Here is a 16,432-nt window from a genome sequence, read left to right on the forward strand (position 1 = left end):
ACGTACATTAATTTTTCATCATTCTTTGTCTCTTTACAAAACTATAAAAACTCTTTACAGGCTACTTTTATGTTTACCTCAAGCTGAGTCACACTCCCTTTTTAATCAATCCCTTGGTCCTCCTTTGCTGATTTCTAAACTGTACCCAATCCTCAGGTGTATTGTTCTTTTCTTGCCACTTTGCATGCTTATTTTTTGCACCTAATGCTATCTTCAAATTTCCCCATAAACCATAGTTTGGCCACTGCTCTCTTTACACTCTTGAACCAGACAGGAAAAACAATTTTATAGTTCAATTTTGCCTTTGTCTATCCACCATCTCCCTTTCAGTAACATTTCCCAGTCCATCGTAGACAACTCCTATCTCATATCATCATAGCTTCCCTCATTAACATTCAGGACCCTAGTCTCAGAATCAACTACCTTACTCCCCATCTTGATGAAGAATTCTAGCATATTATGGTTGTTCGTTCCCAAGGGGTCTCTCACAATTACATTATCAATTGTTCCTTTTTCATTGTATGAGACCCAGTCTAAGGTAGCCTATTCTCCAGTTAGTTCCTCAGAAAACCATCCCATATTCGGGGTTAGGAATTCTTCCTTTTATAATTTTGTGACTAATTTTATTTTCTTAATCTATATGCATGTTAAAATCACCCGTAAATACAAATGTTCCTTTCCTCTACTGCCTTTTTTCTTTTTGTCTGTCATTCCTAGATACTGAATATCCCTGGGTTTTCAGTTTCCAACACTGGTCACCCTGCAGCCATGTCTCCATAAGCCCAACAATCTATCATTCCTGTATATATCTGTTTGTGTGATTAGTGCATCCACTTTACTTCATCTGTTCCATGCATTCAGGCACAAAGCCTCACAGCTTGTCTCTTTAATGTTCTTTGTCCCATTATGAGGAGGTGTTGGTGTGGCGGTATTATGGCCAGACTTATTAATTCAGAAACTCCGCTAATAGTCTGTGGCCCTGGGTTTGACTTCTGCAGCAAATTGTGGAAATTAATCCAATTTTAAAAGTCTGGAATTAAGAATCTACTGATGGCCATGAAACCATCTGGTACGCTGTTGTCTTTAGGGTGGGAAATCTGCCATCCTCACCTGGTCTGGCCTATATATGATTCCAGAATCTCAACAATGTGGTTGACTCTCTGAAATGGCTGAGCAAGCCATTCAATTCAAAGGCAACTAGGGATGGGTAACAAATGCTGTCTAATCAGCAACACCCCCATCTCATGACTGCATAAAGAAAATCCACTTTTCACTGTGGCATTGTTTGATTCTGGCTTTTGATTTTACTGCCTATCACTTCTCGTATTCCCTTTCTGTCATTTGTTCTTGGCCTTGCATAGGTTCCCAGTATCGTGGCTAATTTAGTCAGGGGCTCAGTGGGCCTGGTGAAATTCAAGCCGAGCATCAGTGAGCAGATTACCGTTGAGCAAGTGCAGCTTGAGATCACTGTTGGTGACATCTCTCATCACTTTCCTGATGACCAAGTGTAAACTGATGGGGTAGTGATTGGTGGAGGTGGATTTTTCTTGGTTATTTTTGTGGACTGGACAATTTTCCATGTTATGTAGATGCCAGTGTTGTAACCATACTGGAACAGCTTTGGCTAAGGGTCAATCAAGTTCTGGAGCACAGGTTTTCGGTACTATTGCTGGAATGTGATCAAGGCCTACCTTTGCAGTATCATTTTTTTGGTGTCATGCTAAGTGAATCGAATTGTCTGAAAGCTGTCATCTCTGCTGCTGGGGCCCTCAGAAGAAGGCTGAGATTGATCATCCATTTGGTACTTTGGCTGATGAGGCTTGCAAATACTTCACCCTTTTGCACTAGTATGCTTGGCTCTCTCATCAGAGGAGGGGGATGTTTTTGGAGACTACCCCTGTACTCAGTTGCTTAATTGTCTATCATCAATCATGATTGGATGTGGCAGGACTTTAGAGCTTACATCTGATTTGCCAGTTGTGGTATCCCTAAACTTAGGCTACTGCATGTTGCTTAGCAGGTCAGTAATCAGGTGTTGTAGCTTCAACAGGGTGAAAAGTCACTTTTAATATGTCTGGTGCTGATTCTAGGAAAGTAAATTTGTATTTAGCCAATTTATTCTGGGTCTCTGGATCACTACTCTGGAGACTACCATTTGTCCAATCAATGTTTGTTTAGAATTTTGTGCTCCCCTTTGCATCATGACTATGTCACCAGTCCTTGTGTCATCATTACAATTAGATATGTAACACACACACTCTCACTCTCTCTCTCTCTCTCTCTCTCTCTCTCTCTCTCTCTCTCTCTCTCTCTCGTATCTAAGTTATTAATGAATGTAGCAAATAGTTAAGCACCATTACAGATTTTTATTGGATTTCCATTCTCCACTCCTGATCTTCTAGCGTCGAACCAATCTCCTTACCCGGTTAATCATTTGCCTTCTATTCTGCAAGCTTTTGTTTTCGCTAGCAGTCTCTTATGTCGAAATTTACTTGTGGCGCGTAAAATTATTCCACATTTAGTGGAGACGTTAATCTTAAGATTTCACTTTAAAGTTTAGTGTTGGTGGTAAATAATGCAGTAAGTAATTTTATATAAATATTTAAAATCAGTTGCACACTGTTGCCTAGCATAATTTTGAGGCTACAGATTTTGAAAGATTGTTTGTGCTTCTGTTTTCAGTCCATTGCTTGTACCAGCAAAAAAAAAACAAACAATTCATTCTTTAACCGTTGGAACTAGGACCTTCTCTCATCACCCTATGTCTACTCGAATCTGAACACCAATAAATCATCGCGAGAAGCTGTTCAAAGTAACATTGTTGTAGAACATTCTGTTTTCTGCCAAGGGTGACTCAAAGCTTGATTTCCTCTGGCTTCGCCACCAAAAAGAACTATCTGACCTGCTATTGCTGCCTCCTACTGGAGCAGCACATGCAACAACAGTCTGTACTTACTTTAATTGCACTATTATATTTTTAATAAGCTTGCATGAGGTGATAAATAAATTCTCCGTATGGGGTAAGACAGAGAATATCTAAGGTAATGGGTTTCAAGGATTGCTGTGTAATCAGGGTCATAAGATAAATCTGTTCATTGATTTTGTTCTAAAATATTAATGTTGGCTATGTTTGTTCCTCATGTTTGTTGCATTGTCCTTTCTACCACTGTATATGGTTCATGATGCTGTAACTGTAGGTTTTTATTTCACTGCAAGGTTAAAAACTGGGGAAGTCTGAAAAAAATGGAAATTTCTGAAAACAGACTGTAAATCCTGTAAAGGAAAAAATCCAGTTCAGAGTTTGGATGAGATTCCTGATCAGGGTCTGAGTTTGTAGGGGCAGGAGGGGCTAATTCCTGATCAAGGTTTGGTGGGGGGACGGGGGTGGAATTCCTGATCAGGGTCTAGCTTTGGTTTGGGGTGGGGGGAGTGATCATTCCTGATCAGGTGGTGAGGAGGTGATTCCTAATCAGATGTTGCTCCAATGAAAAACTCTCCCTGTAATGCAGATCTGTTTCTCTTTCCATCCTGAGGATATTTTCTGTTTTCAGAACATTCTATTTTTATTCAACAAGCTGTCCCATAATTATTCTTAGCTGGCTATAAACTGTTACCCTGGTAAAATTCCTAATCAGTGTGGAGTTTTTAATAATTATAAATGATATTTGTTTGCAATTATGTTAGCGACATGTTTTAAAGATTTTGTAGATTGTATTAGTTACAGGATTATATACTCTGCCTTCTTTTGATGTTATTGCCACTTTTCCAAGGTAATCACTCACTGTCTCGCTACCAAAGACTGATGGTCACCCCGTTTTTGCAGCTTTAAGCTGAATCCCAAGTGAGACATCACAAGAGGACTTTACAACCCAACTTCTGATGCTCCCTATTTTTTTTGTGTGTGGAGATGCCACATCCCAGGTGGGTGAAAAGGCAAGAGTGTGCATTTCATGGCACATTGCACCTTGCTACCAGTGGCAAATTATTGAAATTAGCACAACCACCAGCTGAACGGTAGACTCCAAAGGAACTGACCAAGTGAATCCGGATCCCTTCTAGCTCTCAGCAACTAGCAGTGTGTGAACCGACATTGTTGAAGTCTGCAAGTCACCTACATTACTCACTGATGTGGAACTCATGATATGGACTTACCAAGGGAAGGAAAAGAAATATAAATGTACAACAGCACATTTTCCATATTGTGAGAGCCTGGGGGGATTATCAGCAATCTTTGTGCAGCAGCTATTTGTGCAACTGTGTTTACTGGATGCTGAAGAGAATTGTCTCAATCGTTGACATTTGCTTTTGAAAAAATAAGTTCAATTGGGCTGAATTAAACCAAATTTAAGCTTGTTTTTAACAAAGAGTTGAGCAGTTCTGAATATTTTAAAACAACCTATTCAGATGTGTCATGATACATCTCTGGGGCAAGTGAAACTTGAACCCAGGTCTCCTGCCTCAGAGGTAGGGACACTATTGTAATGGTTGTAACATGGTCAGCCAGGTGGACATCATAGAATAGGAGTTCCTTGATTGGGACTGTTAGTACCGCAGTTAGGCGGTAGTGTGGGGGTTAAGGAAAAAAAGAGAATTAAAAAAAGGGAAAAAAAAGAACAGTTAGTATCAGAGAAACCGACATCCTGGCACCTGACTCCGAAGGAGGCAGTACTGAAGTCAAGGACTATTCACGTGTAAATGAAGGATGACTTGGTGATGGGATACTGACCTCTGTGGAGTCATTTCACCTACCATTGCACTACAAGAGTTCTATTTGCTGATTGTATGGTGTGTGCAAGTGGAAGTGATCAATTGACTTGAGCACCAAATAATGTTAAAATTCGATGGATATAAGAATTGTCATTGAGCCCCCTTAAGCCTGTTGCAGAATTCACTTCTATCATGGTTGATCTTAATTCCATCTACCTGCTTTGGTTCTGTAACCCTTGTTTAATCTCAGATTTGACTTTTTTTTTAATTGACCCTGCTGCCTAGGTAGGGCATTCCAGATTTGTACCACCCTTTTAGGGAAGTAATTACTGACATTTGACCCTTAAAATGAGAGATTTAAAGGTCTCCCTTGATCTGGATTCACTTATCAGAGAAAATAGGAGAGAGAGAAACCATCAATTCCTTTGGTCAAGTTAAATGCCAATTAAATCTCAATCTACACTCTAAACTTCCATCATTGTTTAATCCCATTAACCATGATTATTTTCTGGTGGATCTGCACTGAACCCCATCCAAGGACAAGATATCCTTCCTGAGATGGTGTGTCCAGAACTGAACTTGGTGCACTAACTGGAATAATGTTCAAAGTTTGTGCGAATAATGTAATGGAATAATGTAATTTCCATCCCTTTGAAATCGAGCCCCATATTCCATTGTTCTTTAAATTATAATTTGTAAATTTGTGATTTCTGTGTTTGGATCAGTATAACTAATTGTTCCTTCATCTCTATGTTTCCATTTAGAAACTACTGTGATTTATCTTACCACCTCAATCCTTGTGTTTGATCCAGTTAATATTCAGAGGATATCACAACAGGACCTCACACTTTCCTTCTTAGCATTCTCAGGCATATAATTCCAGCAAAATTGCTTGCATTATGATTGGGGGCAGGAATCCAAACTACTTCAAGAACATTAAAACCAATTGTAGAACCTCTCTACCACCAAGAAATTAGCCAACCTACAATGAATGTGTACAGAACCAGGGATGTTTCTGTTCTACCTGGGGCTGTGTACCATAGAGTCAGAGAATCATCACTACACAGAAGGTCATTCAACCATCATGTTAGTACTTGCTTTTATAAGGAGCAATTCATGTCCTATCACTTCCTCCATTCCTGCATATTTCTCATGTTCAGAACATCAGTTGCATATCCAGGCACTTTCTAACCGAGTTGAGGGTTTCTGCCTCTAGTTTCAGAAACTGACCTCCCTTCGATGAAAAACATTTTTCCTCATAGCCCCTCTAATCCTTTCACCCATTACAGGCTGTGTACACATCCGTTGACCTTTCCAAAATGAGATGTTCACAGAAAACAGTTTTCAGATAAGTCTTGCTAGATTATTCCTTTTATTTCAATGTTTATCTTTTTGGGAGTTTTTTTAATGCGCTCAAAGTGGGGATGGAATTCTTCTAAGTGTGAATGAATTGAAGAAAGCACCAGATGAATTTCTACAGGGTAAGTTATGAATAGCTAACTTGCTGGCATTTTATGAAGAGGGGGAATCAGGGTAGCGCAGTTGATGCAGTGCACATAGCCTTCAATAAGACATTTCGTACAGCGGCAAAGAACAAACCTGTGAACGATGTCATGGTTCATGGCATAAAAGAGACAGGAGCAACATGGATATGGAATTAGCTGACTGACAGGAAATAGAGTTAATGGATATTTTTGGGCCAGGGAAATGTTCGTAATGGAGTTTCCTGGGGGTCAGTGTTAAGATACTTGCTTTTCCTGATCATATATTAATTACTTAGACCTTTGTGTACAAAGTGCAAGTTCAAAGGTTGCAGTTGCTTGTAAGCATTGTAGACTGTGAGGAGGACCGTGTACAGCTACAAAAGCATATGGTGTTCACTGCAGAGAAATGTGAAGTGAGGTAGAATGTGGAGAGACAAGACAAAACAAAGAGCAGGCTGTGAAGGAGTCCAGGCTCCAAGGGACCTAGGGTGGCAGACCTATGGGCTTAACTCATGAAAGGTGGCAGGACAGGCTCAGAGAAGGATTAGTTTGGGAAAAAAAAAGTATCCCAGCATTATTAATCACAATATGGCTGACAAAAGCAACTTCTACTTGACACTCGTTCAGCCTCAGCTGGAGCACTGTGACTAGTTCTGGTGCCACTTTTTAGAAAGGAGGTGACATCTTTGAAGGTTGTTCCAACTTCACTTATGAAGGCCAACTGGAGAAGTTAATACTGTTTTCTTCAAAGCAAAGAAGGCCAAGAGGAGATTTGATAGAGATATTCTGGACAGAACAGAAATGGAGAAACCATTCCCACTCTTGAAACATTTGAGAACAAAAGGACACCGATTCAAAATAATTAGCAAAAGAAGCCAAAGCGACACATGGTAAAACTTTTCATGCAGCGAGTGGTTCAGGGCTGGACTACAGTGCCTGAGAATGTGGTAGAGACCGGTTCAATCGAAGCCGTCAAATTTGATTTAGATTTGGCAGGAGAGAAGGCAGGAGAATGGGACTAAATGAGAGCTGGCACAGACTCAATTGGCTGAATGGCCTTCTTGTGCACTATTACAATTCTCTGCTAATTTAACATGCCCAGCATTCAGTACGAAACTCTACAATCTTTACTATTGTGTCTCCCGCTGACTTGGTAAAGAAAGATCTACTGGTATGTTTTACATTTTCTATAGCAGGTATCCTGTGGCCTCTGATTGAAGTTGCTAATCCAGGTTATGGACTGATTAGATTAGATTCCCTACACTATGGAAACAGGCCCTTCGGCCCAACAAGTCCACGCTGACTCTCTGAAGAGTAACCCTTCCAGATGCATTCCCCTACCCTATATTTACCCCTGACTAACGCACCTAACATTATGGGCCAATTTAGCATGGCCAAGTCACCTAACCTGCACAACTTTGGAATGGGGGGGAAACCAGAGCAGCTGGAGGAAACCCACGCAGACTCAGGGAGAATGTGCAAACTCCACACAGACAGTCGCTCAAGGTGGGACTTGAACCCACGTCCCTGGTGCTGTGAGGCAGCAGTGCTAGCCACTGAGCCACCGTGCGCCAGTTTTAAGCTGCTGTCCTCTGCTCACTAGGTACTAGATTGAGAATATTTTGTATAGAATTCTTAGAGCCACTGAATAGGCAAGCAATCAGTCTCAAACCTAACTGGACTTTGTTTAACTCTTTCAGTACTCACAGCTTATCATCCAACCGATTGTTTTCATTGAAAAAACTTCAAACCATTTGACTGTTATTGACTGACTGTTTCAATTGACTGTTATTTACAGCATTTGTGTTATTTATTTCTCACAAGGTAGAGACTTAACGCACACAAATATATACAATATACACTGAACTTCAGCCAAGAGGCAGATGGATCGAAGAGATTCCTCAGCATCTGCCTCTGTGCAATTAACAGCTAATTATTTAGCAGCTTTGCCACAATGAAACCGTACCAAGAAGCAATCAGAGTTAGGGGTTAAAGAGTCAGTTTAAATAGAGTCTCTAGAAGACTGGTTTACAGGGACAGGTCAGAGGAGAATGTGAACTCGTGATGGCTGAAAAGCTGTCACTAAAGGAGGCCAACTTGACAGCAGAAGAACTGGGCCAGCATATAGATGCAGGGCTTGGTAACGTTACAGAGGAGATTTGTAAATGAAGACAGGCAATAAATTCATGGAAAGCTGGTGATATTAGAATTGAAATTAGTGCTGGAGAGAATGCAGGCAGGCAGTTGTGAGAACAGCAGGAGGGCAGCTCTGTCAGTCAACCACACTTCATTCATTATAGAGTTAGTCGTCAAAGAGCACAACCCTCCCCACGCTTCCATCTCCCAGGCAACACCATTTCCAAGACCTTCGCTCGTTGCTTCCCCCTTCCCCAGACAGCACAGCTCTGATCAGAAGCTGGGTGGGCAGAAAATCAATCTCAAATCCACATGTGCTCACTTCAGAATACATCGTGTTAAAGATAAAATAAAAATAATCTGATTCAGTTCAGCATTATCCTAGTAGAACTGGCAAAGGGATACTATTTACTTTGAATGGCTCATCCAGTGCTTCCTTAGCTTTTCAGCATCAAGGAATGTCTGGACAGCGGCCTGTTGTACAGGGCAAAGGTTAAACTTGTGTAACCTTTGACAATATGAAATGTTACAGAATGATTCACTTTATGACAATAGCCAATCTTTTTAACTATTTGCGTATGTTAGCTTGCTTTGAATGCTATATGTATCCAAAACTAGAGGGCATAAGTTTAAGGTAAAAGGGAAAAGACTTAAAAGGGACCTTGGGCAATTTTTTCATGCAGAAAGTGGTGTGCATTTGGAATGAGCTGTCAGAGGAAGTGGCAGAAGCGGGTACAGTTGCAATATTTAAAAAACATTTGGACGGGCACATGAATAGGAAAGGTTTAGTGTGACATGGGCCAAATGCAGATAAATAGGACTAGCTTAGAAAAGCTGGTTACTATGGACAAGTTGGACTAAAGGCTCTGTTTCCATGTTGTATGACTCTAAATAGATTTCTAAATTTTTAGTATAAAAGTGTTGTATAACTACACGGCCAGCTTTCTGGGATTTATATTCTAGTGTATTGTAATGATCACTTAAGATACATTTGGAGTTTTCACAGGCCCAAGAAGGTGGGAAAATGAGAAAAAAGATGAAAATATTGACAGACTGAAATCTCAATTCACTTCCATCTTTTCCTAATTTTCCAAGTGCAAGTGAAATAACTCCACAGAGGCTAAGTCACCTTTTATTTACATGTGCGTAGTTTGTGATACTGGCTTGGCTTCCTCAGAGCCAGCTCTCAGAGTGAATTGAACCCCTGACACACCTGTTTATATCTGTCATTCAGGGCTCCCAGCCTCAAGCAGGGAACTCAGATTCTGAGATGCACTGGCTGACCTTGTTACAATCGGTACATTCCCCCCTCCCCAAACACAACCCCGAGTCCAGGGACATAGGCCTGTTCCTTTTACTTGTAGCCCTGGGATTGTTTTTGCACTGGGTCTACTTGCTCTGACTTAGCCTTGGACCATAGCCCGCCTCTTACGCTCAGAACATCTTGGAAGAAACTCATCCTCTTCTTCATGTGATAAAGGCATCGAGGCTGCGACATCCACCATGTCCACATCCAGACTCTGAGGTTTCTTCGACGCCAAATAGACGGGGAGAAGCCACGGGTTCTGTCATCCTTTCCGGCTGTTCCGAGAGGCTGGGAAGGTTTTACTCACGACCCGTTTGCAAATTTGCAGCTTTCATGTGGTCCACATGCTTATTCAGGGCCACCTCACTCACTTGAACTTCGTACGTCATGGGACCTGCCCACGTCAACCATGCCTCTTACCCATGCAGGGCCATTTTCATGGTTTTGGCACCAAACCTTGTACCCTGAAGTAGACTATCTCTCTTGCTTAGAGGAGTCTTCTGCCTGGCATTGGCGTTGTTGATGCCATTTCATCCCAACCCCCAGGTCTGGGATGATCAGATTTAACCGGGTGTGGAGTCTTCTCCCCATTAGCAGCTTTGCTAGAGCTAGCCCTGTATTTGCATGAGGGATGAACCAATTTTCAAATGTGAACCATGACAGTTTGGTATCAAGTGAAGCTGTTTCTTTAAGCCGGCCTTCAAAGTTTGGACTGCTCTTTCCACCAGACCATTGGACAGTGAATCCAATGGAGTTGTCCTTATATGCCAAATGGTATTTGACTTTTGGATGGCCCGTGTCTGTGACCAACACTTCCAAGAGCCCCTGTATTGCAAAAGATATTTGCAGCTTTTTTATTTGTAATTCCCAGCCTCATGCACTCGCCCAGAATAATCCCCTCTGTGAGTTAAAGTTTCCATTGTGTGAATTTCCAGAAACATTTTCAGCACAAATTGAGAAGTTGATTTGTATTAAATGAAGATTTGTCGATTAGAATCCCTACAGTATGTAAACAAACACTTTGACCCAACAAGTCCATACCGACCCTCCAAAGAGTAACCCACCCAGACCCATTCCCCTACATTTACCCCTGACTAATGCACCTTACACTATGGGCAACTTAGCATGGCCAATTCATCTAACCTGCATATCTTTGGAGTGTGGGAGGAAACCGGAGAAAACACACACAGATACTGGGAGAATATGCAAACTCCACACAGACAGTCACCCAAGGTGGGAATCAAACCAGGGTCCCTGGCACTGTGAGGCAGCAATGCTAACCACTGAGCCAACGTGCTGCCCCCATTTGTAGCCAAATTCAATCATTTCTCATTTATTAATTTCTCCCCACACCCAAAATAACCATTCAGACCAAAGGATGTGAAATTTCATTACTAGGATCAAAGATAGAAACATACTTCAAGTGAGATGGTCCTGGTTCTGGCAGTCCCCTTCCCCATTGCCTCCTGGAGACCTGATAAGACCAAAACAATCACACTACATGAGCTGCAGTAAGAGACACTGAATACTTGGCATCAGGGTGACTGGTCTACAGAAATTTCCAATTTAGTCTCACTGATCTTTATTAGTGTAGAATCATAGAATCCCCACAGTGTGGAAATAGGCCATACGGCCCATTGGATCCATAGTGATTCCCCGAAGAGTATCCCACCCAGACCCACCTCCCTACCGTATTCTTGTAACACTGCATTCCCCATGAGTAATACACCTAGCCTGTACATCCCTAGACACTATGGACAATTTAGCATAGCCAATCCACCCAACCTGACATCTTTGGACTGTGGGAGGAAACCAGAGCACCCGAAAGAAACCCACACAGACACAAGGAGAATGTGCAAACTCTACACCAGTAGTCACTCGAGGGTGGAATTGAACCCGGGTCCCTGGCGCTGAGAGATAACAGTGCTAATTACTGAGCCACTGGGCTGCCCCATACCATGCATTGCTTTTTGGTGAATTGATCATGCTAAATTGCCCATATTTTGGATGTGCAGCTTGGTAAATTAGCCCTGGGAAATACAGGGTTACAGGGATGGGATAGGGGTGGGTCTGGGTGGGATACTCTTTCGAGGGTCAGTGTGGACTCAATGATCCAATTGGTCTGCATTCACTCTGTAGGGATTCCACAATCATATTTTTGTTCAGGAAGCTGAAAAGAATCTGGTGGGCTTTTTGTCCTTTACTTCCTCTGGTTGATCTTGACCTAAGTCAGTTTTGGAAGTTGCTAACAGGACGCTTTCTAATGACTTAATTCTCCATTTCAGCTTCTTGCTTCAGGAGCAAGGTGTGAAGTCCTCCTGACAGTGCAGAAGACTGGATTGAGATGTGGGTCAGAAAGTAATTCCATGTTTTAAGACTCCATTATTGATCATGTTTAGTTGGCAAATACAATGCCCCTAAAGAGCAAAGGTGTCACAGGGTCTTTTTTTTTAATCAAGTCTTTTGGATATTAAGTGACATACCTCCAGAGCCTTTACATGCTGAAGTGAACCTTGAACACAGACCTTCTGACCCAGACATAGGAACACTACCACTGGTCGACAAGAACTTTAACCAGAGTCAATTGTTGCATGATACTTCTGTTAGCCAAGTTCAGCTGCAGTTATGGATGAGGTGTTGCAGTCACAAAATGCCACTGATGCTGGAAATACTGAAATCAAAACAGTAAGTGTTAGAGATATATAGTAGACCAGCAGCAATTGTGGAGAGAGAAAACACAGCAGATATTCAAAATGGGGACAAACTAGAGATGTAATTGGTTTTAAAAAGTGAAAGGTTGGGGTGGAAAAAGGTTGAAAGTTCTGGAAGTCCTGTGATAGGTTGAAAGGCAGAAGGAATTAAATGCTAAAAGGGTTGCAGGAGTATAGAACCACAGGGAGCAGTAATGGGATGAGAAAAGAAACAAAAGACATGTAAAGGGGTGGTGTGAATGGCAGAATCATAAATAGCCACAGCACAGTAAAACAAAACAAAATGACAGCAGTGTCTCTAGCTCTGGGTAATATTGAGGTTAAAGGGGATGTTTTGCATTTCCTGCACTTGCATGGAGAGGTGCCATGAGAAGGGAAAGGGCTAATAGGAGGCTTCAAGGCATGGACCATTGTGTGATGGTCATTTTGGAAATTTGAAAGTGGAGGATGTGTTTAGTGGAGGCATTGGCTTAAAATTTTTAAATTTCTCTGAGATCACTGTACAAGGCGTTTCAGGCAGTGTGAAAATGGCACAAAATTATTGGCCATGAACTCCCACTCCATGCTGTTTCATCCTTCACAATGTAATGTTTTGCTTTGTCTTGAAATTGGAGTTTCTTGTGCATACAGCTGCTTCCAGTTGCAGCCGCATCATTAGCTGACACAGCGCTCCCTGGAACTCTGCAGAATAGGGAAACCATAAGGTCAGCTAACACCTTCTGCAAACATCAGACAGCTGGAAGAAGCCCCATTTCTGCTGTTCAAAGGAAACAGCAATTACTTTGGATTTTTTGCCGATTGATTCCTGTTGGTTCTTATTGAGATAAAGGTTTGGTGGCCTAAACCTTTAAAAAGACTTGCATTTATACAACATCAATCGCAACCATATGGTATCTCATGGTCATTTACAGCCAATTTGTGCACAGTAAACTCCCACACACAGTAATATGGTAAAGACTACAATCCGTTTTCTTTGGCACTGACAGAGGGATAAATATTAGCCAGGACATCAGAGATAATCCCCTTTTCAGAAACGGCTGCTCCAACAGTGATGAGCACTATCTCCTCTGGAGGAGCACACATAGCTGTGACTCTTCCAACTAAGTCAGTGCTTTGGCCTCCGTTTATGTGTCACCCATGTTTTTCAAGACAGAGAGCAAAGCATGTCAGTGATGCAGTGCAAAGTATTTGGCTGATGTAGCTGCTAGGGTTGAACAGTGTACAAGCGAAAGACCAGGGTGAGATTTGCAGCGGTGTGGGTGTGTGAAATGAAGCTGTGAATGTGAGGGATGGGCTGTGATTGGTAGAGATTATGTTAAGTGAATGATGCGTTGAGAAACGTTTGTGGTTGTTAGTGCAATTAGTGGAATATGGTGCTTAAAAGTACATTCGCTGACCTTGACAGCTCATGTGAGTTCATTGAACTTCTTGCAGCTCTGTATCCAGATTCTCGTGACTCATCCTGTGCCGTTCATTTCTCTTCTGCTGTGTGGCGCAGTGTCCACACCCATGAGTTTAGGTTCAAAACAAACAAGAGGAGAAGAGGAGAAGGCAAGGTCAAGAAATGATTTCGGACTTAGGCTTCTACATAACACTTCAATACATATTTTGATTAAACTCTATAATACATGGTATTCAACAATATACTAGGTTGTAATCTTATAATACACTATTGAAAGATTATTCTATAAATTCTACCACCCCATGTTAGCTGGTCTACTCCACATGATTCTCTACTTGTTTCCAACATTAACAGGGCTCATCTTCAAGCTCCTGCCTACCATTCCATGTGTTTTTTTTCTCCTTCTTAATTTGTCACACTGTGCTATTTATGCTCACTGAGGAGCATCATCACAAGGTTCCTCCAGGGCCCTAAAGCCATTGCACAATAACTGCCATAACTATCTGGTCCCACTTCCGTTGCAAAGTTGGTCTGGAATGCCTCCTGGTCCTCAAGGGATAGATTATTCCTCTCCTACTCTTGACATTCTGCACCAAGGCCCTTAGCATAATTTTAGAAATCCTTGGAGCCCATACTTGCCATGGTCTGCTATTTGTGCCTTTACCTGGTCAGAATCTGGAATGAATTGCAGCATCTCCTCCAAGCAGAATGTCCCTCCCCTTTCTGAACTGCAGGCTGTCTTTAATTAGTATCTAGCAAGCTTTAAGTGTCTCATTACTTTGTGCCCCCTACTCAGGTACACGATATGTTTAATGTTCACTCATTGAGAAGCAGTGAGAGTTTTGTTTGTGACCTGCATCGAAAGCAGTAGGTGAGGGTCCATAGCACAACATGATCCTTGTGCCCATTTTCAGGAATTATCGAATGTCACAGCCATTATTTCTGCTACCCTGCATAATTGTAACAACCCATTATTCCCTAAGTGTCATTTCTCCTGATGCAGAACACAGCTACGTCTTCAGTAGTTGGAGGAATATAGATTTCTCATCCTTCCCAGTCTCAGGTTAGGATGGCAGAATGCATTTTTACTTATTACATTCATTAAGCTTTCAATTGAATTGCTATCATTTCAGGCCCAAATGCACGAATCGATTTACATGAATAATCAGTCACGGTTACTTCATTATGAATGTTCTTCAGCCAAGGACAGTACAATTAGTCACTGGTAATGAAAAGTGCAGCTCTGATCATGTTCACTAAAGGTAGCCCTGAATGGAATAGCTCTGAATTATGTGAGGAGTCAATGTTAAAATTGGCTACATTGCCAATTTTCTTTTTAAATTAATCTGAATTTTAATCTTAAGGAAAAGGGTACATGCTCTCCAAATAATTCCTCTGGTTAAATGAATAAATAATTGAATCACCAGAGTGGTCACATGGCAGGTTCGATCTATGTTGTCTTCATGAACCTAAGTATGGACAGTTTCAACATCACAATATTTGGACAATCAAATATAATAATATCATAGAAAAGTTAAAGCACAAAAAGAGGCCATTCAGCCCTGTCAGCATGTGCTAGCTGCAAAAGTATTCTTGCTTTACCTAAATGCAGCATAAATGAGATAAAAGATCTCTGCTGGGTTTATTTACAGCTAAACTAATCTATGCAGTCGAACTTAAATGCAGAGAGCCTGTGGACATGTGACAACATCCAGGTACTTGGTTCATTTAGCTTGATGAGTTTCTTAAAGGGACATCATGCCAAATGAGGTAAGATACTGCCCAAAGATAGCTCTTGTATGCTTCAAGTGAAAACATACAAAGATTGTGTTTTGGCAATACTAGTGATGTGCATCAGGGATCAGTGTTTGGATGGCATTTATTTACAATTTACAGGGCTGATTTGGAGTTGGAGACCATATGTAGTGTGTCAATATTTGCATATGACGCAGAGATGAGTGGTAGAACAGAGTGTGCAGAGGACTCTGAAAATTTACAGAAGGATATAGATAGTTTAAGTGAGTGGCCAACGTTCTGACAGATATTGATAAATGTGAAGTCATCCATTTCGGTAGGATTAACAGTAAAAAGTACTACTACTTCAGTTGTAAAAAATTGCAGCACACTCCTGTGCAAAGAGACTTGGGTGTCCTTGTGCATGAATCACAGAAGGTTGGTCTACAGGTGCAGCAGGGAATTAAGAAGGCACATGGGATTTTGTCCTTCATTGCTAAAGGGATTGAGATTTAAAGCAGAGAGGTTATGCTGCAGCTGTATAGGGTGCTGGTGAGACCATACTTGGAGTACTGCGTGCAGTTTTGGTCTCCTTACTTGAGAAAGGATGTTCTGGCACTGGAAGGGGTACAGAGAAGGTTCACTAGGTTGGTACCAGAGTTGAGGGGGTTGGCTTATGGACTTCAGTAAGGCATTCGACAAGATTCCCCATGGGAGACTGATTAGCAAGGTTAGATCTCATGGAATACAGGGAGAACTAGCCATTTGGATACAGAACTGGCTCAAAGGTAGGAGATAGAGGGTGGTGGTGGAGGGTTATTTTTCAAACTGGAGGCCTGTGACCAGTGGAGTGCCACAAGGATCGGTGCTGGGCTCTCTACTTTTTGTCATTTACATAAATGATTTGGACGCTAGCATAAGAGGTACAGTTAGTAAGTTTGCAGATGACACC

The 16,432-nt window shown here is 41.6% G+C and overlaps 1 protein-coding gene across 3 annotated transcripts in view; it reads left to right on the plus strand.

The window, feature by feature from the left end:
- LOC122563263 (T-complex protein 11-like protein 1) overlaps positions 1-3,334 on the plus strand; it is a 57,112-nt gene extending 53,778 nt beyond the window's left edge. For all 3 annotated transcript variants that reach the window (XM_043716907.1, XM_043716906.1, XM_043716905.1), the window contains one exon: positions 2,683-3,334. The gene's annotated coding sequence lies outside the window, so the exon portion shown is untranslated. The remainder of the gene's footprint in view (positions 1-2,682) is intronic.
- Positions 3,335-16,432: the final 13,098 nt, after the last annotated feature.

This window comes from Chiloscyllium plagiosum, chromosome 26 (genome assembly GCF_004010195.1).
Source record: "Chiloscyllium plagiosum isolate BGI_BamShark_2017 chromosome 26, ASM401019v2, whole genome shotgun sequence".
Taxonomy (NCBI): Eukaryota; Metazoa; Chordata; class Chondrichthyes; order Orectolobiformes; family Hemiscylliidae; genus Chiloscyllium; species Chiloscyllium plagiosum.